The following is a 19520-nucleotide window of genomic DNA, read 5'->3' as shown; positions in this document are numbered from 1 at the left end:
CTGTACTTAAAATATATTATTTATGTACTCCTGCTCTAACTGCTCCCCAGTCTCCCCCACAATTAAGCTGTGTGAGCAGTGAGCACTCAGCACAGTCAGATATACAGTATTACATATGATGATGCAGCACACTGAGGGCACACTGAGGCTGAGCACAGATATGGTATGTGACTGTGTCACACTGTGTATCGTTTTTTTTCAGGCAGAGAACGGATTAATTAAACTGGTGGTCAATGGTCACACTATCAGCAAGTAGTAGTACTCCAGTCCTAATATGCTCCCCAAAATTAGTAAATACTAAATAGTGTCTCTAACTCTCTACTCTCTTCTCTATAAACGGAGAGGACGCCAGCCACGTCCTCTCCCTATCAATCTCAATGCACGTGTGAAAATGGCGGCAACGCGCGGCTCCTTATATAGAATCCGAGTCTCGCGATAGAATTCGAGCCTCGCGAGAATCCGACAGCGGGATGATGACGTTCGGGCGCGCTCGGGTTAGCCGAGCAAGGCGGGAAGGTTCGAACCTGCCTCGGACCCGTGTAAAAAGGCTGAAGTTCGGGGGGGTTCGGATTCCGAGGAACCGAACCCGCTCATCACTACTTTTTAACCGTTTTAAAATACCAGTAATCTGTAACCAGTAAATTTAAAGTGGCCCTTTCACACCGCAGCTAGAACCGTTTTGCAAGGCTTAAAAAATGGCAATTTACCGGGTTATAGCTGCGGTGTGAAAGGGGTATAACTTTAGAAGCAGATAGATATGTTTTAAGTTAATTAGCTCTTGTGAAAGGAATGGCCGCCGTTGTTTGACAAGTATGGGGGAGGGTCTTGTCAGTGTCCTATATAGAGGCTTTGCCCTAGTTTATGGATGGGGGTTTGGACTTGTAAGCCAATACATGTGTCCTCTTACTAACAATCATATCTGCTGCTGATTGTTTGGAGAAAAAGTTTCTGTGCCAATTAGCCAAACCAAAGCTCACCTACTGTAGGTAAGGAAGACGGCATCAGTTGTAGGAAAGAAGGTGATTTCTGCAGTGTTCTTCCAACACTGCAGAAATCACCAGGAATATGCCACGAGAGACACGTCGCTTAGGGCCCGGCGTGTCCCGGCGTGTCCGCCAAGAGATCTGAATCTGCGAAGGGGCCTCCGCCGCTGCACCACACTACAATGTTCAAACTCAAAATAAACTGCAGCTCCAGCCGCAAGGACTGTCGGGAGCTGTCATTTATTTCAAGTTTGAACACTGTAATGCGGTGCGGTGCCGGACACCGGCGGCAGTAACAGTGCATGACATGTTCTGCAGAACAGGGAGAGAGGTAAAGGAGGATCCGCGCTGCAGCTGCTGGATCAGCTCTGCTGCTGCATGTCACTGCGACCTGCAACCTCTGACACCTGGGCGCATGCCACTCCATCCTGCGGCCACTCCCCGGGCACATACCGCGCCATCCTTGTAACTCAAGGGCAGCCAGCTTGAAGTTCTGACCGCAAGAAGCAGGGACAGGAATCAGGTAAAAACCATCCCGGCATCTGCTGCTGAGGAGCTATCCAAGAGTGGGATGGGGGGTGGGGGGCTGTCACCAGGTCCGGGAGAGAAGCGGGCTGGTGTCTGCGCAAGCTCTCAGCGCAGGGGGTGGGGGGGATGGGTGAAGTTGGCATACATTAACTGACAGGGGGGAGAGTGTTTGAAGAAGGGGGGCCAAAATTGATGCCTTGCTTAGGGCCCAATGAGGTCAAAATCCACCTCTGCAAAGTGAGAGTCTAATCAGCGCACGTGCTGGATAAGTGGGGAGAAGGCCACGGAGACTGCACATCGGCCCCCTCCTCTAATGCCTGTGGTTCTCGCGTGAATGCATTGCCATGCAAAAGCGAGGTTTCCATGCCTCTTTAAGAGATGCCTCCTATTTTGGATCATATGTGTCTTTAGATATGCCTTTTAAGAAAGGTATCTTTGCAGGCTCATCAGGAGGATGCATGTTTATGAGTTGATGATGATGATGATGAACATCTATGTACGCTCTTTAAGAAAAACACACACAAGTGTGTAAGCGCATCTGTGGTCATGTGCAAAAGACACTTCCTTACGTGTGACACTAAACGAAGCCTTATGTTACGCCAACAGGCCTTTTACCTGCAGGCATATAGAGGGCAAAGTTGACATTATTAGGAAAGGAAGACTTAAGAAAATAATCTACCGGGCATTTAACAGAACACAGTTCCACAAGTGTTCAGGGGTTGAGATTTATTTGCCGGCGGTGGGGATGTTAGCGGTCAGAATACCGACTGGTGAGAATCCCAACAGGGGCAAGGTAAGTATACTTACCTTTCCCCAATGCCCCCCTAACCCTCCGTTCCTGCAGCCTAAACATAACCCTCCCCAGTGGTGCCTAAACCTAACCCCACCCTTCCCGCAGCCTAAACCCAACCTTCCCCCGCAGCCTAACCCTAACGCTCCCTGAGGGTTCCTAAACCTAACCCTCCCTCTCCACAGCCTAAACCTAACCCCCCCCCCGCCCCTCCCTGCAGCCTAACCCTATACCTCCACCCGTAGCCAAACCCTAACTCCTCCCGTCCCCCCTACGCGCCCCTTCCCACCGAGGCTTACATCGTCAGATGCCTGGCAAACAGGCAGGATCCTGCCTGTCGGGATTCCAGTGTGGCCTTATTTGGGATGCCGGCGCATTCCGAGCAGTGTCGTGTTCCGGCATAGGTATTTCGACTGCCGGGATCCTGACCGGATCCCGTATATACAGACATGAACTCTTGGGCCTATTTATTAAAACTGAAATAATTGCAGTATTTCTTTTAACACCACTGAGAGCAAGACGATATAATAATAATAATAATAATAATAATAATAATATTTTAGCATTTCACCCAGCCAGTTTATGACGTTGTGCACTTGAGCCATTGACCATCACTTCCATTAGTAAAAGCAAAGTTATTTAAAAAAAAAATGATGCTAATAAACTAACAATTAAAACAGTGCTAAATAAAAACAAGAATAGAGCATATACTTTAAATGCATTTGTTTTCTTAACGCCATGCTGGCCGTTCAATACTTGAACAATAGTCCACTCTATTATTAATGACAGAGGGATAATTGCTGACTATAAGCACATTGCTTAATAGGGTGAGGCCATAACAAGGCAATAGGCCCCCGCTGTTTGCTGTTTCTTCACATCACTGTCTTTACAGTACCATAGTATTAAACTGCCTTTATTTTGTTATCATGTTTTTGTGGGATCTGTTTCTTTTTAGGCCTAGGATGTCAATCACAATGACTGTAGAGGTGTGATATCAGACAATCTAGGTCAGACTCTGAAAACTGGAAGGCGATGCACAGGGAGAATTATATATAGACATGGTGTGAAAGAAATTATAAATCTAATATTCAATGACTATGATATTTTATGTCATTTGGAAAATTAAACAGGTTACAGACAGGATAGTGGTCTATGGTGCCAGTGGTCAGCAGTGGACAGAGGCTATAAACCAAATTATAATGGTATTTAACATAAATGGATGAATACATTAAAGGTGCTCAAACTGTGTACGATATGTTAGGAAACTATAGCACTATTGTGTGAGACTCCTACAGCCAGAGAGGGTCTTCTGCCAATAACAGCCCTCTGTTGTTACCTTAGTGTATAATGTACACACCGGTACTTAGGTGGCCGCCATGACTTAAACCTCAGCAGTAGGGGCTTACACATTAGGCTGGAGACTGCAGGATTATTGGCTGGAGCAGTTCAGAACATAATTGGCGAGAATGGAACACAGAGTGTTAGGGCAAGATCTCAGTGTAGACAGAAGAGGCACTGTGAGGTGGAATATAAGCACCATGCACGTGGTAATAACCTTGCAGGCTGAGTCCTAAGTAAATGCACTGAGGAGGATGATGAAGAGTTAACGGAGCTGGAACAAGACCGGGGTGCAGGCTAAATAAAAGGGAATCCAGTTAGGATCCGGCAATCGGGATACCAGCAGTCGAAAGACATACGCCGGAATGCTCAGAATGCGCCAACATTGTGACAAAGATCACAATACCGGCACCGGAATCCTGACCGCTGGAATCACGAACAAGGGTTTGCCAGGCTGCAGACAGGTAAGCTGGGGGGAGTGGGGGGGGAGGTTAGGTTTAGGCTACTGGAGGAGGGTTAGGGTTAGGCTCCGGGAAAGGGAGGGTTAGGGTTAGGCTGCCGGTGGGGAAGGGTTAGGTTTAGGTAAGTGTACTTACCTAGCTCCTGTCGGGATTCTCACCATCGGATGCAATGGTTGGTCTTTTGGGTATAATCTGCCTTTTAAAAGAGACCAGGACCAATCAGCAGCACTGGAGAACAAAGCTTTTAATTGCAAAGCATCTCATGTTTTACTATTAGAAGCATTGTCCTTTTATTTTACAAGCTGCCCGTTAGTTAATAAACCCCTGTAACGCCAACTATCACACACGGAGGAGGACGTGTGATGGTCTGGGGTCTATTGCTGAATTTTGAGTTGGCGGTGATGCTTTTTTCACCCAGCGAATAACTCCCTGCCGGCGCAGCTCCTGCGCTCTGGCTGGGAACTACCCACCGCATCCCGGGACGCAGCGGCTGCGTGTGACATCACGTCCGCCCCCACAATGGTCCGGACATGCCTGCATTGCCCGGACCATGCCCCGCCAACGGCATTCTAACGCCGTTGGCACGCCCCCTCCCGCCCTACGACCGCCTCTGCCTGTCAATCAGGCAGAGGCGATCGCAGCCCTGAGATGCGTTTAGCATCTCACTGGGCTCCAGGGGTGCCCCCGCTCAGTGCGCCCGCTGTGCGAGCGCACTCCACAAAGGAATTCAGACTGCGATCGCTGCCGCTGCAGGGATCCAGTCTGAATTACCCCCTATGTTTGATTTCCATTGTAGAAAGAATACCACTGTGTGAGTTCGGTGGTTGTCACAGGCTAGATGAACATTGGGAAAGATGGAACTAGAGCTCCAGGCCCCACATAAAAATAGGCCCATCATCGTGGAAGCATGATGACAACCAGCTGCCCAGCGGGCTCCATGACTGCCCATAAATCATAAGTATTAAAGCTGTATTTCTGTTTTCACCACAAAATAATGCAAATATTCTACTCTTACATATTTAGGGGGTGACCGGCGCTTGGGCTCCCGCTGGTCACCATACCGACGCCGGGATCCCGGGGATTAGAATGCTGGCGGGGGAGGGGGAGCGAGCGCAACGAAGCCCCTTTCGGGCTGTAAGGTGATGCAGCAGGAGGCGTCTATTACAAGCAGACGCCTCCTGCTGCAGTAGTGATCCAACCTGCACAAGCATCAGATCACTCATTCACCATCAGGTGGCTTGCGACACCCATGGGGATTTGCAAGCCGCCCATCGTAGAGGCCAGGAAATCCCAGTCCAACAACAGAGATTCCTGGCCTCCTCCCTCCCCCAAAATGGCATCTGCTGCCGTTCTGCGTTGCAGGATCCATTTGCGTATGTATAGAACGGGTCCGGCGCAGGATGCCACTCCAACCACATCTGAATACCAGATGCAGGGGCAGATGTATTAAGCTTGGAGAAGTGATAAAGCAGTGATAAGTGCAAGGTGATAACGCACCAGCCAATCAGCTCCAATATGTAAATTTACAGTTAGAAGCTGATTGACTGGTGCATTATCACCATAGGCGTGCGCACGGGGGGTGCCTGGTGCGCACAGGCACCCCCTAATGTCCGGCACCCCCCGCTCGCCACGCCTGCGATCCGATCATCACGGTCTGTGTGCTGCTGTTGTAGCAGTGCTACTACAGCAGCACACAGATAGCAACGATCGGATCACCTGTGTGCAGCGCTGCCCGGCAGTTACATCCCCTCCCGTCCCGCTGCGCTTCCGCCGGTCATCAGTAGCCGCATCGTCACTCACAGAGTGACTGAGTGACTGCCTCACGATAAATATATAAAATGCTCTGAGTGGGCCGTATACACTTTGAGCACTGACTGAAGATTCCCGCCGCCGCATCCACTGGTCACAGAGCTTTCTCAAACCGACAGCCAATCAGGAGCGGCCGCGCGGCCTCCTTATCCACTGCACCGCAGTCCACAGCCTCCGCCACAGCTCAATAGGTAATTTTACCCTGCTGCCTTTTTCTCTCCCTAGTCCCTACTGTATGCTCTTGCTGTCCCTCTGTCACTCTCCCTGTCACTATGTCCCTGCTGTCACTCTCCCTGAATTTTGTCTCATACCGTGTGCTATAATGGGAATTGCGGCTCATTCCGTCTGCTATAATGTGAATTTTGGCTCATACCGTCTGCTATAATGTGAATTGCGGCTCATTCCGTCTGCTATAATGTGAATCTTGGCTCATACCATGTGCTATAATGTGAATTTCGGCTCATACCGTGTGCTATAATGTGAATTGCGGCTCATACTGTGTGCTATAATGTGAATTGCGGCTCATACCGTGTGCTATAATGTGAATTTCGGCTCATTCCGTCTGCTATAATGTGAATTGCGGCTCATACCGTGTGTTATAATGTGAATTGCGGCTCATACCGTGTGCTATAATGTGAATTGCAGCTCATACCGTGTGCTATAATGTGAATTGCGGCTCATACCTTATGCTATAATGTGAATTGCGGCTCCTGCCGTGTGCTATAATGTGAATTGCGGCTCATACCGTGTGCTATAATGTGAATTTCGGCTCATACCGTGTGCTATAATGTGAATTTCGGCTCATACTGTGTGCTATAATGTGAATTTTCGGCTCATACCGTGTGCTATAATGTAAATTGCGGCTCATACCGTGTGCTATAATGTGAATTTCGGCTCATACCGTGTGCTATAATGTTAATTTCGGCTCATACCATGGGGTATAGTATGAATTTCGGCTCATAAAATGGGGTATAATGTGAATTTCAGCTCATACCGTGTGCTATAATGTGAATTTTGGCTCATACCGTGTGCTATAATGTGAAAGGTGCAACAGTACTCTATAGTATAAGGAGTCCTACTATTGTGATGCATAATGTGTATAAGGGTTATATGGGGTAGTAAACTGCACTGAAGGACACACACCCTTTTGAGTGGCCACACCCCCTTTTCTGGAGAATTTCCACCTTCACTTTTCCATACCCCCACTTCAAAATTTCCACTTTGACCACAGTGTGTGTGTGTGTGTGTGTGTGTGTGTGTGTGTGTGTGTGTGTGTGTGTATGGGGGGGCAGAGTGGTGACTGGAGGGGACAATATGTGTGTGGGGTGACTGGGGGCACTGTATGATCCAGGAAGGGGGAGGAAACAGACTGGCCCTTTCCCACCCCATGTGGTTTGTGCCACTTTTTATATATATATTTTTAAGCAGGTACCTGCGGCAATGTGGTGCATTGAAGGGGCATATACAGCAGCACTGTCAACGCAGTACTAGCGGGAGGAGGTGATCCAGTCCCTCCTCTCACCGTTTCTTCTCCTCTCTGATGCTGTTGCCCGACGTCACAATCCAACAGTAACCAGAAGAGGTTACCGCTGCTGCCGGTACTCAAAGGGTGAACCGCCGCTGCCTCAGGTACCCAGTGCGTCTTGTACTGAAGGAACACACACAGTGATGCTTGTACTAGGGGTACGTGGACAGAATGAGCTACACAGTGCCACCTGTACCCCCTCTCTCTCTCTACCCTGGCCCTCTCTCTCTACCCTCTGTCTCGCCTCTCTCTTTTTCTTCCGCCTTCTCTCTGACTGCTAATATATGGTGCTAGGCATGTCCGGTAGGCAGTGCAAGGCACGCCACTCCAGTTGTGCACCCCCTTATAAAATGTTCTGCGCACGCCTATGATTATCACCTTGCACTTAGCACTGCTTTATCACTTCTCCAGGCTTAATACATCTGCCCCACAGTATCTAATTCCAGATTCTGAAGAATTTGAAACATAGTGAATAATATATAATGTACTATGGCCCTCATTCCGAGTTGATCGCTCGCTAGCTGCTTTTAGCAGCCGTGCAAAGTGCAAACGCTAAGCCGCCGCCCTCTGGGAGTGTATCTTAGCTTAGCAGAAGTGCAAACGAAAGGATCGCAGCGCTGCTACAAAAAAAGATTGTGCAGTTTCAGAGTAGCTCCAGACCTACTCCTAGCTAGCGATCACTTCAGACTGTTTAGTTCCTGTTTTGACGTCACGAACACGCCCTGCGTTCGGCCAGCCATGCCTGCGTCTCCCCAGGCACGCCTGCGTTTGTATCTGACACGCCTGCGTTTTTACACACACTTCCCGAAAACGGTCAGTTACCTCCCAGAAACACCCACTTCCTGTCAATCACTCTGCGGCCAGCAGTGCGAATGAAAAGCGTCGCTAGACCTTGTGTTAAACTACATTGTTCGTTGTAATAGTACGACGCGCGTGCGCATTGTGCCGCATACGCATGCGCAAAACTGCCGTTTTTGTGCCTAATCGCTGCGCTGCGAACGAAAGCAGCTAGCGATCAACTCAGAATGAGGGCCTATATCATTTTATATTTACGTATTTTACATCTTATTTCTTCTTTAAACTGCATGATATATCCTACTCGGAGGTCCCTTTGTGCATCCTGTTGCATAAATACATGTCACTTTAAATACTCGGTACGCTTGGCTGCCTATACCTTATAATTAAAAGTGATTAAAATGAAGTAATGTTTTCTGACTTTCCCTACTGAAATGTTTGAAAATAAAAAGGATCCATTGTGGTCTCTGAAAAGTAAAAATAACACAGAATAAAGCTTCTACACTGAACCCATCATGGATTAAAACATCACTTATTCATCCATATACAGGCTCGGGAATGCGGGTTGTGTAGAATATTTCTCACTCTACAATACTTCTATTTTCTAGCAGTAGAAGAGCTTGAAATAAATTGAGAAGACAGAGTAAAGAAAAGACGTTCTACAGCATTGCCCCACTGAGAGCAAGACGCAAGCCTCAATATTCCCAAAGCGACAATTAGTTGGCAGATGCGTTGTCTCCTGGGCAGACCATTGTAGGGAGCAGGTTTCAGGCCATGGTTCTCCAGGTAAACTTTGCACAGTTTAACTCACCTGTGTCCTGGATGTGCCTTTACCCTTATATTGGAATAACGGAGAAGGGAAAGCATTTTTTTTTTGGCTCCAGGGTTAGCAAAGAGAACTAAACCTTGCACTTTTCTGTCTTGAAAATGGTAATTTTTGCAATTGGAGTTTCTAGATAGAATTGTGGGAGGTAAACACCACCCTCCAGTATATTACAGTGCTATTCTTGTATTTGCATCACACAGTATTTCTATTAGAGATGAGCGCCTGAAATTTTTCGGGTTTTGTGTTTTGGTTTTGGGTTCGGTTCCGCGGCCGTGTTTTGGGTTCGAACGCGTTTTGGCAAAACCTCACCGAATTTTTTTTGTCGGATTCGGGTGTGTTTTGGATTCGGGTGTTTTTTTCAAAAAACACTAAAAAACAGCTTAAATCATAGAATTTGGGGGTCATTTTGATCCCAAAGTATTATTAACCTCAAAAACCATAATTTACACTCATTTTCAGTCTATTCTGAATACCTCACACCTCACAATATTATTTTTAGTCCTAAAATTTGCACCGAGGTCGCTGTGTGAGTAAGATAAGCGACCCTAGTGGCCGACACAAACACCGGGCCCATCTAGGAGTGGCACTGCAGTGTCACGCAGGATGTCCCTTCCAAAAAACCCTCCCCAAACAGCACATGACGCAAAGAAGAAAAGAGGCGCAATGAGGTAGCTGTGTGAGTAAGATTAGCGACCCTAGTGGCCGACACAAACACCGGGCCCATCTAGGAGTGGCACTGCAGTGTCACGCAGGATGGCCCTTCCAAAAAACCCTCCCCAAACAGCACATGACGCAAAGAAAAAAAGAGGCGCAATGAGGTAGCTGACTGTGTGAGTAAGATTAGCGACCCTAGTGGCCGACACAAACACCGGGCCCATCTAGGAGTGGCACTGCAGTGTCACGCAGGATGTCCCTTCCAAAAAACCCTCCCCAAACAGCACATGACGCAAAGAAAAAAAGAGGCGCAATGAGGTAGCTGTGTGAGTAAGATTAGCGACCCTAGTGGCCGACACAAACACCGGGCCCATCTAGGAGTGGCACTGCAGTGTCACGCAGGATGTCCCTTCCAAAAAACCCTCCCCAAACAGCACATGACGCAAAGAAAAAAAGAGGCGCAATGAGGTAGCTGACTGTGTGAGTAAGATTAGCGACCCTAGTGGCCGACACAAACACCGGGCCCATCTAGGAGTGGCACTGCAGTGTCACGCAGGATGTCCCTTCCAAAAAACCCTCCCCAATCAGCACATGATGCAAAGAAAAAGAAAAGAAAAAAGAGGTGCAAGATGGAATTGTCCTTGGGCCCTCCCACCCACCCTTATGTTGTATAAACAAAACAGGACATGCACACTTTAACCAACCCATCATTTCAGTGACAGGGTCTGCCACACGACTGTGACTGATATGACGGGTTGGTTTGGACCCCCCCCAAAAAAGAAGCAATTAATCTCTCCTTGCACAAACTGGCTCTACAGAGGCAAGATGTCCACCTCATCTTCACCCTCCGATATATCACCGTGTACATCCCCCTCCTCACAGATTATCAATTCGTCCCCACTGGAATCCACCATCTCAGCTCCCTGTGTACTTTGTGGAGGCAATTGCTGCTGGTCAATGTCTCCGCGGAGGAATTGATTATAATTCATTTTAATGAACATCATCTTCTCCACATTTTCTGGATGTAACCTCGTACGCCGATTGCTGACAAGGTGAGCGGCGGCACTAAACACTCTTTCGGAGTACACACTTGTGGGAGGGCAACTTAGGTAGAATAAAGCCAGTTTGTGCAAGGGCCTCCAAATTGCCTCTTTTTCCTGCCAGTATAAGTACGGACTGTGTGACGTGCCTACTTGGATGCGGTCACTCATATAATCCTCCACCATTCTATCAATGTTGAGAGAATCATATGCAGTGACAGTAGACGACATGTCCGTAATCGTTGTCAGGTCCTTCAGTCCGGACCAGATGTCAGCATCAGCAGTCGCTCCAGACTGCCCTGCATCACCGCCAGCGGGTGGGCTCGGAATTCTGAGCCTTTTCCTCGCACCCCCAGTTGCGGGAGAATGTGAAGGAGGAGATGTTGACAGGTCGCGTTCCGCTTGACTTGACAATTTTGTCACCAGCAGGTCTTTCAACCCCAGCAGACTTGTGTCTGCCGGAAAGAGAGATCCAAGGTAGGCTTTAAATCTAGGATCGAGCACGGTGGCCAAAATGTAGTGCTCTGATTTCAACAGATTGACCACCCGTGAATCCTTGTTAAGCGAATTAAGGGCTCCATCCACAAGTCCCACATGCCTAGCGGAATCGCTCCGTGTTAGCTCCTCCTTCAATGTCTCCAGCTTCTTCTGCAAAAGCCTGATGAGGGGAATGACCTGACTCAGGCTGGCAGTGTCTGAACTGACTTCACGTGTGGCAAGTTCAAAGGGCATCAGAACCTTGCACAACGTTGAAATCATTCTCCACTGCGCTTGAGACAGGTGCATTCCACCTACTATATCGTGCTCAATTGTATAGGCTTGAATGGCCTTTTGCTGCTCCTCCAACCTCTGAAGCATATAGAGGGTTGAATTCCACCTCGTTACCACTTCTTGCTTCAGATGATGGCAGGGCAGGTTCAGTAGTTTTTGGTGGTGCTCCAGTCTTCTGTACGTGGTGCCTGTACGCCGAAAGTGTCCCGCAATTCTTCTGGCCACCGACAGCATCTCTTGCACGCCCCTGTCGTTTTTTAAAAAATTCTGCACCACCAAATTCAAGGTATGTGCAAAACATGGGACGTGCTGGAATTTGCCCATATTTAATGCACACACAATATTGCTGGCGTTGTCCGATGCCACAAATCCACAGGAGAGTCCAATTGGGGTAAGCCATTCCGCGATGATCTTCCTCAGTTGCCGTAAGAGGTTTTCAGCTGTGTGCGTATTCTGGAAAGCGGTGATACAAAGCGTAGCCTGCCTAGGAAAGAGTTGGCGTTTGCGAGATGCTGCTACTGGTGCCGCCGCTGCTGTTCTTGCGGCGGGAGTCCATACATCTACCCAGTGGGCTGTCACAGTCATATAGTCCTGACCCTGCCCTGCTCCACTTGTCCACATGTCCGTGGTTAAGTGGACATTGGGTACAACTGCATTTTTTAGGACACTGGTGAGTCTTTTTCTGACGTCCGTGTACATTCTCGGTATCGCCTGCCTAGAGAAGTGGAACCTAGATGGTATTTGGTAACGGGGGCACACTGCCTCAATAAATTGTCTAGTTCCCTGTGAACTAACGGCGGATACCGGACGCACGTCTAACACCAACATAGTTGTCAAGGCCTCAGTTATCCGCTTTGCAGTAGGATGACTGCTGTGATATTTCATCTTCCTCGCAAAGGACTGTTGAACAGTCAATTGCTTACTGGAAGTAGTACAAGTGGGCTTACGAATTCCCCTCTGGGATGACCATCGACTCCCAGCGGCAACAACAGCAGCGCCAGCAGCAGTAGGCGTTACACGCAAGGATGCATCGGAGGAATCCCAGGCAGGAGAGGACTCGTCAGAATTGCCAGTGACATGGCCTGCAGGACTATTGGCATTCCTGGGGAAGGAGGAAATTGACACTGAGGGAGTTGGTGGGGTGGTTTGCGTGAGCTTGGTTACAAGAGGAAGGGATTTACTGGTCAGTGGACTGCTTCCGCTGTCACCCAAAGTTTTTGAACTTGTCACTGACTTATTATGAATGCGCTGCAGGTGACGTATAAGGGAGGATGTTCCGAGGTGGTTAACGTCCTTACCCCTACTTATTACAGCTTGACAAAGGGAACACACGGCTTGACACCTGTTGTCCGCATTTCTGGTGAAATACCTCCACACCGAAGAGCTGATTTTTTTGGTATTTTCACCTGGCATGTCAACGGCCATATTCCTCCCACGGACAACAGGTGTCTCCCCGGGTGCCTGACTTAAACAAACCACCTCACCATCAGAATCCTCCTGGTCAATTTCCTCCCCAGCGCCAGCAACACCCATATCCTCCTCATCCTGGTGTACTTCAACACTGACATCTTCAATCTGACTATCAGGAACTGGACTGCGGGTGCTCCTTCCAGCACTTGCAGGGGGCGTGCAAATGGTGGAAGGCGCATGCTCTTCACGTCCAGTGTTGGGAAGGTCAGGCATCGCAACCGACACAATTGGACTCTCCTTGTGGATTTGGGATTTCGAAGAATGCACAGTTCTTTGCTGTGCTGCTTTTGCCAGCTTGAGTCTTTTCATTTTTCTAGCGAGAGGCTGAGTGCTTCCATCCTCATGTGAAGCTGAACCACTAGCCATGAACATAGGCCAGGGCCTCAGCCGTTCCTTGCCACTCCGTGTGGTAAATGGCATATTGGCAAGTTTACGCTTCTCCTCCGACAATTTTATTTTAGGTTTTGGAGTCCTTTTTTTTCTGATATTTGGTGTTTTGGATTTGACATGCTCTGTACTATGACATTGGGCATCGGCCTTGGCAGACGACGTTGCTGGCATTTCATCGTCTCGGCCATGACTAGTGGCAGCAGCTTCAGCACGAGGTGGAAGTGGATCTTGATCTTTCCCTAATTTTGGAACCTCAACATTTTTGTTCTCCATATTTTAATAGGCACAACTAAAAGGCACCTCAGGTAAACAATGGAGATGGATACTAGTATACAATTATGGACTGCCTGCCGACTGCAGACACAGAGGTAGCCACAGCCGTGAACTACCGTACTGTACTGTGTCTGCAGCTAATATAGACTGGTTGATAAAGAGAAGATGTCTATGTAACTATGTATGTATAAAGAAGACTGAAAAAAATCCACGGTTAGGTGGTATACAATTATGGACGGACTGCCTGCCGAGTGCAGACACAGAGGTAGCCACAGCCGTGAACTACCGTACTGTACTGTGTCTGCAGCTAATATAGACTGGTTGATAAAGAGAAGATGTCTATGTAACTATGTATGTATAAAGAAGAATGAAAAAAAACCACGGTTAGGTGGTATACAATTATGGACGGACTGCCTGCCGAGTGCAGACACAGAGGTAGCCACAGCCGTGAACTACCGTACTGTACTGTGTCTGCAGCTAATATAGACTGGTTGATAAAGAGAAGATGTCTATGTAACTATGTATGTATAAAGAAGAATGAAAAAAATCCACGGTTAGGTGGTATTACAATTATGGACGGACTGCCTGCCGAGTGCAGAGACACAGAGGTAGCCACAGCCGTGAACTACCGTACTGTGTCTGCTGCGACTGGATGATAAATGATATAAAAAATATATATATATCACTACTGCAGCCGGACAGGTATATATTATATATTATATAATGACGGACCTGCTGGACACTGTCTGTCAGCAGAATGAGTTTTATTTTTATAGAATAAAAAAAAAACAACACACAAGTGAAGTCACACGACGAGTGTTTAACTTTTTCAGGCAATCACAATATAAGTATACTACTAACTATACTGGTGGTCAGTGTGGTCAGGTCACTGGTCAGTCACACTGGCAGTGGCACTCCTGCAGCAAAAGTGTGCACTGTTTAATTTTAATATAATATTATGTACTCCTGGCTCCTGCTATAACCTATAACTGGCACTGCAGTAGTGCTCCCCAGTCTCCCCCACAATTATAAGCTGTGTGAGCTGAGCAGTCAGACAGATATATAATATATATAGATGATGCAGCACACTGGCCTGAGCCTGAGCAGTGCACACAGATATGGTATATGTGACTGAGTCACTGTGTGCTGTGTATCGCTTTTTTCAGGCAGAGAACGGATTATAAAGTAAACTGCACTGTCCTCACTAGTAAACTCTCTCCACTCAGTCTCTACACTTCTACAGTAACAGTACTCCTCCTAGTCAGCTCCAGTAAATCTCTCTCAGTCTCTTATAATCTAAATGGAGAGGACGCCAGCCACGTCCTCTCCCTATCAATCTCAATGCACGTGTGAAAATGGCGGCGACGCGCGGCTCCTTATATAGAATCCGAGTCTCGCGATAGAATCCGAGCCTCGCGAGAATCCGACAGCGTCATGATGACGTTCGGGCGCGCTCGGGTTAACCGAGCAAGGCGGGAAGATCCGAGTCTGCTCGGACCCGTGAAAAAAACCATGAAGTTCTGGCGGGTTCGGATTCAGAGAAACCGAACCCGCTCATCTCTAATTTCTATATGCATAAAGCTATTGGCAGTTTCTGATTTATTAGTAGAAGGTTCAACTAATCTTGACTAATGTTCTGCGCTCGTGATTGCTGTACCTCATTTTGGGTATAAAATCCTTCTCGCAACACAAACACAACACTTTCTAGCTAGAATATATGTATTGTTAGTCTTCTGTGACTTATATGCTCCACCCGGGGGTGCCAATGTAGTACCCCGGAATTTGTGGAACTACAAGTCACAGCGTGTCTGCTAGAGAATTGCTGGGGCGGTCTGTATATAACCCAGCACAGCCTTTTCCCTAGGAGAAACTACAAGGACAGCATGGGTTAATGCAGGTGAGAGTGTTATACTGCTGAGCATGCACAGGTCTCTTTGCTTGCACCTGATTGGCTCCTCCAAGAGCGGGAACCCTGGGTGTGGAATGTTGGCCCGACAGAGGGAGGTGCTTGCAGGCTCAGAGAGAACCCGCGTGGAATGCTGAAAGGATCACAGCAGCCAGTACTGGTGATGCACATGGAGTCAGAACGGAGGCAGCCTCAGACAGGCTGTGATTACAGCGCCTCAGACAGAGTGTCATTACAGTGCCTCAGACAGAGTGTCATTACAGTGCCTCAGACAGAGTGTCATTACAGTGCCTCAGACAGAGTGTCATTACAGTGCCTCAGATAGTGTCATTACAGCGCCTCAGACAGAGTGTCATTACAGCGCCTCAGACAGAGTGTCATTACAGTGCCTCAGACAGAGTGTCATTACAGTGCCTCAGATAGTGTCATTACAGTGCCTCAGACAGAGTGTCATTACAGTGCCTCAGATAGTGTCATTACAGCGCCTCAGACAGAGTGTCATTACAGCGCCTCAGACAGAGTGTCATTACAGCGCCTCAGACAGAGTATCATTACAGCGCCTCAGACAGATTGGGATTACAGAGCAAGGTCCTGCGTCCTAAGTGTACAGCTGCGTGACTCAGGGAGAGGTGATAGAGTGCGGAGTGTCATTGGTAACCGGTGGTGGAACGTAGGGGACAGCGCGCCAGAAGAAGGGTGACGACGGCCGGAGTGCTCAATGCCCTGCGATCTGTCGAAGTCGGAAAATATTACAGTACACACATCACGTACAAACTCCATACAGATGGCCTCCGTGCGCGTACTTGTTCTGCCGTGCATGCGCATATTCGCAAGATGCGTATGACCGCTCACGCGGTCCTGCGCATTAGCGCGTGGTATGAGTAATTACGGTAGCATTGGTCCTCGCATGGAAAAGCCACAAAGACATATCACATATTTAATCCACATAGTGCACAATGTACACATAGCCCACATGCACCACACCAGCAATTTATACTTGTTTAAAAGGTACAACAACAGAGGGATTCACCTTTACAGGATATGAGGGGACAGCATTAGGTTATGAGGTGGTGTTTGGTATCCAACTGTAGGGTATTTTAAGGGCAACATTCCGGTAGCAGTTTACAGAAGATAGCACGCTCCTACGCATAATTATGTGCAGGAACAGAATATTACTATTATACTGTGTTTACTGTACTCTGATATTCGGCAGGAACCCAGTGGAGACCAACTGCAAGCACACCTGGAACAGACATCGCCCACCTATTCAAACCAACCTATGACCCCTCCTGTACTGTAAATGACCAGCCCTTTGACCTATGGATGAAGAGGTTACAGTTTCTATTTATCACTGACCTGGTTTGGGAGTGTTGTGGACTCGGGGCTTCTTCCGATGACCGGGAAGAGGAACCGCCACTGGGTCGTAGTAGAGATGGCCGGATGTAGGTCTTCCTCATGCAGAACTAAGACGGCAGGCGGGAGGCCCAGAGGAATTCTTGTAGGTCTCCTGTAAGACAAGACTTGTAGAAATAATGAAGGCTGGGGTACTGAGATATTGGAGACACTGTGGTATTGAAGGCACTGAGGTACTGGGAGTACAGGGAGTGCTGGGAGACCCTTGGAGGCACGGAGGTGTTTGGAGGCACGGAGGTGCTTGGAGGCACGGAGATAACTGGAGGCACGGAGGTAACTGGAGGCACGGAGGTGCTTGAGGCGCGGAGGTGCTTGGAGGCACGAGGTGCTTGGAGGCACGAGGTGCTTGGAGGCACGGAGGTGCTTGGAGGCACGGAGGTGCTTGGAGGCACGAGGTGCTTGGAGACACGGAGGTAACTGGAGGCACGGAGGTGCTTGTAGGCACAGGATGCTTGGAAGCACAGGTTGCTTGTAGGCACAGGATGCTTGGAAGCACAGGTTGCTTGTAGGCACAGGATGCTTGGAAGCACAGGATGCTTGCAGGGACAGGATGCTTGGAAGCACAGGATGCTTGCAGGGACAGGATGCTTGGAAGCACAGGATGCTTGCAGGGACAGGATGCTTGGAAGCACAGGATGCTTGCAGGGACAGGATGCTTGGAAGCACAGGATGCTTGCAGGGACGAGGGAGCTCTGGATCATAGCTTCCACAGGAGAAACGAAGATACTCAGGCATCGGATCTCTGCCTGGTATCTGATTTTAAATTCCCCGCCCTAGCCTGATTGGCGGAGCAGGCAGGTGACGTCAGACCTGCTCCGCCTCCTTGCCCTTGCTTGTGATGGCGGCGCCCTTGCTTCCGGGAAGCCGCCGGAGAGCAGCGCCGACCCGCCGCTGAAGCCGGAGACTGACAGGGGAAGAGAGGCGCCGGGCAGACCAGGCCACCCGCAGGGACAAGCGCGGTCGCCGCTGCCCGAGGTTCGTGACAGTACCCCCTCCTCCAGGAGTGGCCCCTGGACACTTCCCGGGCTTAGTCGGATGTCTGGAGTGGAAGATCCGAATCAGACGAGGAGCCGTTACTTCAGTAGCCCCAATCCAACTTCTCTCCTCAGGTCCATAACCCTTCCAGTCCACCAAGTACTGTAATTTTTTATGAAGATAACGAGAGTCCAGAATAGCTTTGATTTCAAACTCCGCTCCAGCTTCTGCCACTACGGACGTTGGCCTTGGGAGTGCTGAGTGGAATCGATTCAGTATGAGGGGACGGAGTAGAGAAACATGGAAGGCGTTAGGTATGCGAAGATGGGCAGGCAAACCCAGTTTACAGACCACAGGATTTAAGACTTGTAGCACAGGGTAAGGACCGATGAACCTTGGAGCGAATTTCATGGTGGGCACCTTCAACCGGAGATTCCGTGTGGACAGCCATACCCTGTCCCCAACTTTATATTGAGGTGCGGCTTGCCGTTTCTTATCTGCAAAGAACTTGTACCGAACAGAAACCTGCTTAAGATTAGCATGAACCTTTCTCCAAATTTGTCCAAAGTGTCGTAGAGTGGACGCTACAGCAGGAACCTCTATTATCGGAAGGCTTGGAAATTCCGGAACACGGGGATGGAACCCGTAGTTGACGAAAAATGGTGATTCCCCAGTGGAAGAATGAAACAAATGGTTATGGGCAAACTCCGCCCAAGGCAACAACTCCACCCAGTTGTCCTGTGAAGGAGAGAGATACAACCGAAGAAAAGTCTCTAGATCTTGATTGACTCGTTCCGTTTGTCCATTTGTTTGGGGATGATAAGCCGACGAAAACTTAAGTTTAATGTGTAGAGTTGAACAAAGGGCTTTCCAAAACCTGGCGGTGAACTGTACTCCACGGTCAGAAACAATCTCTTGTGGCAACCCATGCAAACGAAAATGTTCTCGGATAAACAATAGAGCCAGTTTCGGTGCTGTCGGAAGACCAGTCAAGGGCACAAAGTGTGCCATCTTCGAAAAACGGTCAACGATAACCCAAACGGTGTTGCAACCCTTGGAACAGGGCAAGTCAGTGATGAAGTCCATGGAAATGTGAGTCCAGGGTCTCACAGGGATAGGCAGAGGACGAAGTAACCCTGCAGGAGGCAGACGAGGAGATTTATGTTGTGTACATTGGGGACATGAATTAACGCAATCTTGTACATCCTTCCTCATGGTGTTCCACCAGTAAGACCTTTGCAGAAACTTGTACATCTTCTGAGCGCCGGGATGACCGGAAAACTTGGAGTTATGGACCCACCGTAGTATTCCTGGGCGGAATCTAGCTGGTACGGACATTCTTCCAGGAGGAGGAGCTGGAGTAGTTAAAGCAGCAGAGACAGAAACTGGATTCAGAATTAAACCCCGCTCCGGAGGTTCATCCTCGTCTGTGGGAACCTGTGAACGGGAAAGCGCATCTGCTTTAATATTGAGAGTCCCGGCACGGTACTTGATAATGAACGAGAATCGGGAAAAGAAAAGTGCCCATCTCGCCTGGCGAGGATTCAAACATTGTGCGGATTTGATGTACAGT

General features: G+C 48.7%; 1 long non-coding RNA gene across 1 annotated transcript in view; it reads left to right on the top strand.

The window, feature by feature from the left end:
• LOC134956645 (uncharacterized) overlaps positions 1–16899 on the top strand; it is a 77542-nt gene extending 60643 nt beyond the window's left edge. The window contains exon 4 of the long non-coding RNA XR_010186051.1: positions 16773–16899. This is a non-coding gene — a long non-coding RNA (uncharacterized LOC134956645). The remainder of the gene's footprint in view (positions 1–16772) is intronic.
• Positions 16900–19520: the final 2621 nt, after the last annotated feature.

The sequence above is a fragment of the Pseudophryne corroboree genome, chromosome 9 (assembly GCF_028390025.1).
Source record: "Pseudophryne corroboree isolate aPseCor3 chromosome 9, aPseCor3.hap2, whole genome shotgun sequence".
Classification (NCBI taxonomy): domain Eukaryota; kingdom Metazoa; phylum Chordata; class Amphibia; order Anura; family Myobatrachidae; genus Pseudophryne; species Pseudophryne corroboree.
This window is presented reverse-complemented; position numbering and strand designations above follow the sequence as displayed.